Here is a 10383-nt window from a genome sequence, read left to right as displayed (position 1 = left end):
AACAGTTAAGGTTCACCCCTTATGTATTCATAGTTTCCTCTGTTTCAGTTGAAAATTCTGGATTCTAAGTATACAGTTGGGATGGCATCACAGGTTAAGAAATGGCAGTTAATTTAGAAACACAAAGTGCCAGAAACGCTCAACAGGTCAGGTAGCATCTTTGGAGAGAGGAACTGGACCTGAAAAATAAATTTTTGAAAGATCAGGAAATGGAGGGCTATGGGGAACAGGGAGGGAAGAGGGTGGGGCATGAGGAGCTGAGTGGCTTACTGGTTTTATTTTAAGTTCTTGTTCTCTGTACCAGTAGATTTAGATCGGTAGACTAGTAGTCTTTATTAGTCACATGTACATCGAAACACACAGTGAAATACATCTTTTGCATAGAGTGTTCTGGGGGCAGCCTGCAAGTGTCGCCACGCTTCTGGCACCAACATAGCCTGCCCACAACTTCCTAACCTGTACGTCTTTGGAATGTGGGAGGAAACTGGAGCACCCAGAGGGAAGCCACGTGGACACGGGGAGAACGTACAAACTCCTTACAGACAGTGGCCGGAATTGAACCTGGGTCGCTGGCGTTGTAATAGCACTACGCTAACTGCTACACTACCGTGCCTGCCCTTTTCCTTTTCTGGTCTCTGTCCTGCCCCATATAACCGTTTACCCAACTATAACCTTTAACTGTCCACATGCCTATAGAATATGTTTGGTTTCAGTTTTGGTGTTAATACTTTCTCATGCTCCCTCATTATCTCTCGTCTTTTTTTTTCTTTTCCCATCTGAATGGAGTCTGTGGAGAGAACAAAAAGGAATAGGCTGGATTGTGCTTGATCCAGATTGCCCTTGTGTTCGTCTCCCATGGTATGCTTGTGGTCAAATGTATGTTTTGCAAAGATGCAATTCCAAGTATTCTGGAGGTCTTGATGTTACAGCTGTCACAAAAGGTGGAGCACTCCACAAACATTGAATGGGCTTTCTGACCCCATACTGTCCTGATGGGTCATATTGTCAAAAGGCCTCTTCCACTGTCTCTAAATACTTACCGTTTTGAAACATTTGAGATACACTTAAATAATTTGAACAAAAATGATTTTAAAAGTAATGCAGTTATTTTTTTGGCCCTTCTGCTCATAGCTGATCTGATTGTAATCTCAACTCCACATTCCCATCTACCCACACTTTCATCCCATTTCCTATCAAATATCCATTGATCCCTATCTTAAAAATATTAAAAGGCTTTACTTTCCACTACCCTTTGTGGGAGAGAGTTCCAAAGACTTGTGACCTTCAGAGAAAATACTTTGCCTTATCTCAGTCCTAAATGGGCAACCTCTTATTTTTAAACACTGACCCCTAGTTCTAAATTCTCACACAAGAGGAAACATTCCCTCCACACCGCCCTGTCAAGACCTGTCAGGATCTTATACGTTTGATCAAGCCCACTCTCCCTCTTCTAAACTCCAGCAGACGCAAGCATAGCCTGTCCAGCCTTTCCGCATTAGACAACCTGCCTATTTCAGATATTAGCAAGGAAACCTTCTCTAAACTGCTTCCAACACATTAGCGTCCTTCCTAAAATAAGGAGAAATAAGAATAGTGTACTTCTTTCTCCAGATCTCACCAAAGCCTATATAAGTAAAGCATAACCTCCTACATTTGTATTCGATTCATCCAGCAATAAATAATAACATTCAGATGGTTTTCCTAGGGGAATATCTGTTAAACAATCAGAAGGGAAGCATCAGAGGCAGAGCACGACATTGTCTGTCTCAGTGACAAGAGCCTTGCGCTGTGACACCACAGAATGGTATCAACTGGCTCAGCATTTGGTACAGAGATGTAGGAGAAGGCCTGTGATTGAGAGATGAAAGATTTACCTAATGCTCCAATCTGATAAAATTATTGATGTCTCACCTTATTTGTAAATTTTAAAAATGAGCAGTACTCATATTCTGTGTAATTTTTCTATTTGATAGTAAATGATTTGCTGTGTATGATGATAGTAGCCCATTCTGTTCCCCGATAGCCACCTGGAAAAAAGTTCATCTTTGACCGTCCTTGTATTTCCCTAGGTGAGGTCAAACTATTTTTTAGGCCAGCCTGCCTTCTGTGAAGGCAAAAATAATGTCTTATGCAAGTGGTCCTTTGGGTGACACCAAAGATAAGTAGTCTAAAAAGTAATGTTTATTTGCTTATTGTAATATTGTAAATATTGTATGCAAAGATAGATTCATTTTACTAAAAGCACATTTATTTACTGCTTAGGAAATTCCATTCTATGGGCCAGCCAGTTCTGGATCCACACTGCAATTTATGTCAGTATTCACTACGGAAAAAGATCTAGGTGATTGTAGTGGGGACTTGCAGTGGCCTGAAAAGCTTGAGCATGTAGATATTAGAAAAGATGTGGTGCTGAAACTTTTGGAAACCATCAAGTTAGATAAGTCGCCGAGACCGGATGAGATGTACCCTAGGTTGCTGTGAGAGGCGAGGGAGGAGATTGCGGAACCTCTGACGATGACCTTTGTGTCATCCATGGAGACAGGAGAGGTTCCAGAAGATTGGAGGGTTGCGGATGTTGTTCCCTTATTCAAGAAGGCGAGTAAGGATAGCCCAGGAAATTATAGACCGGTGAGTCTTACCTCAGTGGTTGGTAAGCTGATGGAGAAGATCCTGAGAGGCAGGATAAATGAACATTTGGAGAGGTATAATATGATTAGGAATAGTCAGCATGGCTTTGTTAAAGGCAGGTCCTGCCTTACGAGCCTGATTGAATTTTTTGAGGATGTGACTAAGCACATCGATGAAGGGAGAGCAGTAGATGTAGTGTATATGGATTTCAGCAAGGCGTTTGATAAGGTACTCCATGCGAGGCTTATGGAGAAGGTGAGGAGATATGGGATCCAAGGGGACATTGCAGTGTGGATCCAGAACTGGCTGGCCCACAGAAGGCAAAGAGTGGTTGTTGAGGGGTCGTATTCTGAGTGGAGGTCAGTGACCAGTGGTGTACCTCAGGGATCTGTACTGGGACCCTTACTATTTGTGATTTTTATAAATGACTTGGATGAGGAAGTGGAGGGGTGGGTTAGTAAGTTTGCGGATGACTCGAAGGTTGGGGGTGTTGTGGATAGTTTGGAAAGCTGTCAGAGGTTACAGAGGGATATAGATAGGATGCAGAGTTGGGCTGAGAAGTGGCAGATGCAGTTCAACCCAGATAAGTGTGAAGTGGTTCATTTTGGTAGGTCAAGTATGTTGGTGGAATATAGTATTAATGGTAGGACTCTTGGCAGTGTGGAGGATCAGAGGGATCTTGAGGTCCGAGTCTATAGGATGCTCAAAGCTCAGGTTGACTCTGTGGTTAAGAAGGCATATGGTGTATTGTCCTTCATCAATCGGGGAATTGAATTTAGGAGCCGGGAGGTATTGTTGCAGCTATATAGGTCCCTGGTCAGACCCCACTTGGAGTACTGTGCTCAGTTCTGGTCGCCTCACTACAGGAAAGATGTGGAAGCCATAGAGAGGGTGCAGAGGAGATTTACAAGGATGCTGCCTGGGATGCGGAGCATGCCTTACGAAAGCAGGTTGAGAGAACTCAGCCTTTTCTCCTTGGAGAGACGGAGGATGAGGGGGGACCTGACAGAGGTGTATAAGATGATGAGAGGTATTGATAGGGTAGATAGTCAGAGGCTTTTCCCCAGGGCTGAATTGGTGGCCACAAGAGGACATAGGTTTAAGGTGCTGGGGAGTAGATATAGAGGAGATGTCAGGGGTAAGTTTTTTACTCAGAGAGTGGTGAGTGCATGGAATGGGCTGCCAGAAATGGTGGCGGAGGCTGATACGATAGGGTCTTTCAAGAGACTGTTAGATCGGTATATGGAGCTGAGTAAAATAGAGGGCTATGGGTAAGCCTAGTAATTTCTAGGGTAGGGACATGTTTGGCACAGCTTTGTGGGCCAAAGGGCCTGAATTGTGCTGTAATTGTTCTATGTTCTATGTTCTATACCAGGATAATATAGACCCTGGGGCAAAACACAGAATTTTTTTTCAAAATAATTCCAGCATAGAAGGCAGAATAATAGTTGCATGGTTAGGATTGTCTTCAAATCAGTTCATCGCACAGCCACATGATAACAATGTTTTAACTATTGAATCATTGTAGTGTTTCTAATGTATGTCACTAAAATGTGTTGCATAAATTTTTATGATGGAACATAGATCATTTATGATTGCTACATCTGTACTCCCTGCTGAACTGCCTTTGTGAATACTGTTATAGCGTATAATGTTACTACCATCGAGGAGGAGGTACAGGAGCCTGAAGACCCACACGCAACAGTTCAGGAACAGCTTCTTCCCCTCTGTCATCATATTTCTGAACGGTTCATGAACCCATGAACACTACCTCATTGTTCCTTTTTTTGCACTATTTATCTATTTTGTAGTTTATAGTAATTTTATGTCTGCACTGCACTGGTGCCACAAACAACACAGTTCACATCATATAAAACAGTGATAATAAACCTGGTGACTGCTTCATCAAGCACCTTTGCTCCATCTGCCGCAACAGCTGGGACCTCCTGGCGGCCACCCACTTCAATTCCACATCCCACTCCCAGACTGACATGTCTATCCATGGCCTCCTCTACTGCCACATTGAGGCCAGGCACAGGTTGGAGGAACAACACCTCATATTCCGCCTTGGGAGTCTCCAACCTGATAGCTTCAACGTCGATTTCTCTAACTTCCAGTAACCCCACTCCTTTTTCTTCCCCCCCCCCCCCACTCCTTCGTCTTCCCTTATTCCTATGGCTCCCTTCCCCTGCCTTGATGACCTGCCCATCTCCTCTCCTCCGCTCCTCTATTCCATGGTCCACTGCCCTCTCCTACCGGATTCCTTCTTCTTCAGCCCTTGGCCTCTTCTACCTATCACCTCTCAGCTTATTATATCTTCCCCCCCTCCCCCACCCACCTACCTTCTCCTCCCACCTGGACTCGCCTATCACCTGAACACACCTATCCCCTGCCTGCGTGTACTCTTCCCCCTCCCCCCACCTTCTTATTCTGGCTTCTGCCCTCTTCCTTTCCAGTCCTGATGAAGGGTCTTGGCCCGAAACGTCGACTGTTCATTTCCCTCCATAGATGCTGCCTGACCTGCTTAGTTCCTCCAGCACTTTTTATGTATTGCTCCAGATTCCAGCATCTGCAGAATTTCTTGTGTCTCCAATAATCTTGGTGAGAGTTAATTAATCTTGATGTTTGGTCTGCAGCAATTTGCAGCTCCTTCTATTTATAGCTTGGAGATGCCATGAGAAAGTAAACCAAGAGATTGGGGGAATTTAAACACATTTGTTACAAAACTTCCTTCACCTTCACCAGAGCAAACCCTGCAGAAAGCAGAGAGAGGGGGTGAGGGGAAGATGTGCCTGGTGGTAGGATCCCATTGGAGGTGGCAGAAGTTGCAGAGAATAATGTGTTGAATGCGAAGGCTTGTGGGGTGGTAGGTGAGGACAAGGGGAACCCGGTTCCTGTTATGTCGGGGGGGGGGTGGTAGGGGATGAGGGCAGGTGTGTGGGAAGTGGAGGAGATACAGGTAAGGGCAGCATTGATGGTGATGGAAGGGAAACCCCGGTACTGGAAAAGAAGGACAACTCCAATGTCCGAGAATGGAAAGCCTCATCATGGGAATAGATGCAGCGGAGCCAGACGAACTGGGAGAAGGGGATGGCATCCTAACAAGTGACAGGGTGGGAAGAGGTGTAGTCAAGGACACTGTGGGAGTCAGTGGGTTTGTAGAAGATGTCTGTGGTTAATCTGTCTCTGGAGATGGAGACAGAGACATCCAGAAAGGGGAGAGAGGTGTCGGAAATGGACCAAGTGAAACTGAGGGTAGGGTGGAAGTTGGAGGCAAAGCTGATGAAATTGATGAGCTCAGCACGGGTGCAGGAAGCAGCCCCAATGCAGTCATCAATGTAGCGGAGAAAGAGTTGGGGGGCGTTACCGGTGTAGGCTTGGAACATGGACTGTTCCATGTAGCCGACAAAGAGGCAGGCATAGCTGGGGCCCACGCGAGTGCCCATGGCTACACCTTTAGTTTGGAGAAAGTGGGAGGAGCCAAAAGAGAAGTTGTTGAGGGCGAGTACCAGTTCTGCCAGACGGAGGAGGGTGGTGGTGGAGGGGAACTGGTTGGGTCTGTTATCGAGAAAGAAACGGAGGGACTTAATGCCTTCCTGATGGGGGATGGAAGTGTACAGAGACTCGAAGTCCATGGTGAAAATGAGGTGGTCAGGGCCAGGGAACTGGAAGCTGTTGAAGTGATGGAGAGCATGCGAAACATCAAAAATGTAGGTAGGAACCTCCCTACCCTTCCCCTGCCTTGATGACCTGCCCATCTCCTTTCCTCCCCTCCTCTATTCCATGGTCCACTGCCCTCTCCTACCGGATTCCTTCTTCTTCAGCCCTTTGCCTCTTCTACCTATCACCTCTCAGCTTATTACATCTTCCCCCCTCCCCCACTCACCTACCTTCCCTCTCCCACCTGGACTCACCTATCACCTGCCTGTGTGTACTCCTCCCCCTCCCCCCACCTTCTTATTCTGGCTTCTGCCCTCTTCCTTTCCAGTCCTGATGAAGGGCCTCGGCCCAAAACGTCGACTGTTCATTTCCCTCCATAGATGCTGCCTGACCTGCTTAGTTCCTCCAGCACTTTTTATGTATTGCTCCAGATTCCAGCACCTGCAGAATTTTGTGTGTCTCCGATAATAAACCTGATTCTGATTCAGATTCTAATGGGTTCCACAGTGGCACCTGCAAGTTAGCAGTGCTTGATTCAGCATCACAAATTGGAACAAAACGGGAATTCCTGGAAAACAAGAATGAAAACAATTAAACAAAAATGTACATGTTATATGAGGTTTAATTTGTGCTGTAATTACCTCTGATGGAGAAGAAAGGTGTGCAGTGACCATACACTCTCTTCCAATGAATAAACTTTCTGAAACTTTTGACTGTCACTTGATTTGACAAATGTTTGTAGAACATGGAGTGAACATAGGACGTAGACAATACCGCACAGGAACAGGCCCATCATGTTGTGCTGAACTAATTAAGCTAATGATGCCTAATTACACTAATCCCTTCTGCCTGCACATGGTCCATATCCCTCCATCTCGGCATATTCATGGCCCTTTCTAAGAGCCTCATAAACACCTCTATTGTATCTGCCTTCACCATCACCCCTGTCAGCACATTTCAAGCACCTACCACTCTCTGTGTAAAAAAAACTTGCCCCGCACATCTCCTTTGAACTTTCCCCCTCTCACCTTAAATGCATGCCCTCTGGTATTACACACTTTGACTCTAGGAAAAAGATACTGCCTATCTTCTCTATCTATGCCTCTCTTAATTTTATAAACTTCTGTCAGGTCTCTCCTCAGCCTCCACTGCTCCAGAGAAAACAACTGTAGTTTGTACAACCTCTCCATATAGCACCCCTCTAATTCAAGCAGCATCCTGGTAAACCTCTTCTCCACCCTCTCCAAAGCCTCCACGTCCTTCCTATAATGGGGCGACCAGAATTGAATGCAATAATCCAGATTCGGCCTAACCAGAGTTTTATAAAGCTCCAACATAATTTCCTGACTATTGAATTCAGCGCCTCAACTAATAAAGGCAAACATGCCATATGCTTTCTTTACCACCCTATCAATTTGTGTGGCTGCAAATGCTTAATCTACCTCATTAATTCTGCAGAATGCCCAGTTTGGTAACATCTTCATTTATACCTTCACACCCTCTGCCAGCAATAATTTCGAAAGGGACAACTTCAACAAATGTTAAGCTCATCTTCTACCAGAACCAAGCTGGTTGAACTCCATTTCACTCAAACAGCCAAGATTTGACCAGACATCACACAAGAGCAGAGTCCAGTCCTGGTGCAATTGTATTAGAAGACAGATGGATAATGTGCTGAGAAGTACAACTACACTTCCTCAGTAAGTGCATTAGCTTTTCACTTTTTCCTCTCACAGGTTCCTGTAAACAATGTACATCTCAATCCAATGACACAAGAATCTGAAGTGTTCTGTGCAGTTTTTTTTGCAGCTGCATGATCCTTAGCTTTCAATAGGCAACTACCAGTCAGGATTCCCTGAGGTTTACTTTAATTAAGCCATTATAGCATATGTAAATATGTAGCATATATGTATGATGTATGCACACACGTGTTACGTAGCCAAAGAGTTGAATAAGCTAGGGACAGGTGTTCTTGAAGTTTCATGTCTCTTTATGCTCCCTGTGTGACCCATGTTCAGAATAAGTAGTGTATGTATCTGCACCTACATTACTGATTGGTGACAAGGATATAAAGAATGAACATCATGGGAAAAGAAAGTGGACTTTGTGTGTAGCAGAAAATAAAACAACTTTATGTTAAGCAACAAACAATCTGCTGGAAGAACTCAGCCTATCGAGCAGTATCTGTGAGAAGAAAGGAATTGTCAAAGTTTCGAGTTGAACCCCTGCATCAAGACTCAGCAGATTGTTTGGAATGCATTCCTCCAGCAGATTGTTTGTTGCTCCAGATTCCAGCATCTGCAGTCTCTTGTGTCTCCTTTGTGTTAAGCAAACAGTATTGGTGAGCGCGGCATCAGTTTTGAGACTCAATAGCATTGGTGAGCATAGCATGATCTTACTCAATGGCGGAGCAGGCCCAAAGGATCCCAAAGGCCTGTTCCAGCCTATTTTTTTATTTCTTATATTCAAGATTAAGGGCACTAACCCTTGTATTCCTGGAGGCATGGCGTGCAGTAGCAAGGAAATTACAATGAACCTTTATAAAATATTGGTTTATACACTGAAGTAATGTGTCACGCTGAGATAATGTGTCCAGTTTTGAGCACCACCCATTAGGAAAGACATAAAGACTTTAGAGAGACAGCTAAGAGTTTTACTTCCAGGGATGAGGGACTTAAAAGGCTGGTTGTTCTCCTTGGATTAGAGAAAGTTGTGAAGGATCCGATGGAGATATTTAAAATCAGGAAAGGTATAGACAGATTAGATAGAGAGTGACTAATCCCATTGGCTAAGGAGTTAAGAACTAGGTCAGAGAATGAAGGGAACCAAAAGTGACACGAGGGAACTTTTTCTACACAGTGACTGGTTAGGGTCTTGAATGCATTGCTTGGTGTAGGAGTGGAGGTAGATTCAATTGTAGCAATAAATAAGGAGCTGGATGAGTATCTGAAAGGGAAGAATTTTCAAGGATTTGGGGTGAGGGCAGGGAGGTGGGACCGGTAGACAGCTCTTATATCGGTAGTATCTAGATGAGGCGCTGCCTCAAGAAGGCAACATCTATTATCAAAGATCTCCACCATCCCAGCCATGCCATAGTCTTGCAGCTACCATCGGGCAGGAGGTACAGAAGCCTGAAGTTTCACAGTACCAGGTTCAAGAACAGCTATTTCCCTTCAACCATTCAGTTTTTGAACTACTGGCTACAGGAGTACGTGCTGAGGGATGCACTAAAGCTTGCAGCCAATGCAAAGGCTTTGTGGGGAAGGGCCACAGTCTAGGTTCCTTCTGTTACCACATATGGAGGGGCTGAGTTGGGTGGGGAAGCCCCTCAAACAATGAAAGGGTGTATCATCCCTGGGGTCCACATAAGTGGACCTGATATGGTTTAAAAAATAAGTTAATACTACTGAATGCAATGACCATGAATGTAAAAGTTTTGCACTGTTTCTTCCTTTGTATATATTTTATTATGAATAAAGTTTATTTCTGAAATTTAAAAAAACCTACATTGCCCTAATCCATACCTCAGTATAGCAACACTATGACCACTTTGATCACTTTGCACTACAATGGACTTTGCATTTTTTTGTTCTAATTGTTTTCTTTCTTGTAAAAATTGTGCATTGTTTAAATTTATGTTTTTCTTGTGAATGCTACTTATCTGATGCTAAGGGCCTGTGATGCTGCTGCAAGTAAGTTTTTCATACATACATGTATTTATGCATATGACAATAAACTCAACTTTGACTTTGAGTCTATATTGAGCTGGTATGTCTTGATGAGTTGCTCAACACTTTCTTAACAATAGATTCTAAGTATTTTTCTGACTGCTGATGTCAAGCTAACTGGTCTGTTGTTTCCCATTTTCTCTCTCTTTAAAAAATGGGGTTACGTTTACTACCTTCCTATCTGTGGGGACTATCCCAGAATCTATAGAATTATGGAAGGTGATAATCAATGCCTTCACTACCTCTTTGGCCACTGAGTCCTGGGGATTTATTGGCTTTTAGTCCCTTAATTTTTTCAATACATTTTTTAAAATTAAAAATTATTTCTTCCAACTCCTCGTTCACTCTATTTCCAAGAGATTTTCTG

Source organism: Pristis pectinata, chromosome 3 (assembly GCF_009764475.1).
Source record: "Pristis pectinata isolate sPriPec2 chromosome 3, sPriPec2.1.pri, whole genome shotgun sequence".
NCBI lineage: Eukaryota > Metazoa > Chordata > Chondrichthyes > Rhinopristiformes > Pristidae > Pristis > Pristis pectinata.
This window is presented reverse-complemented; position numbering follows the sequence as displayed.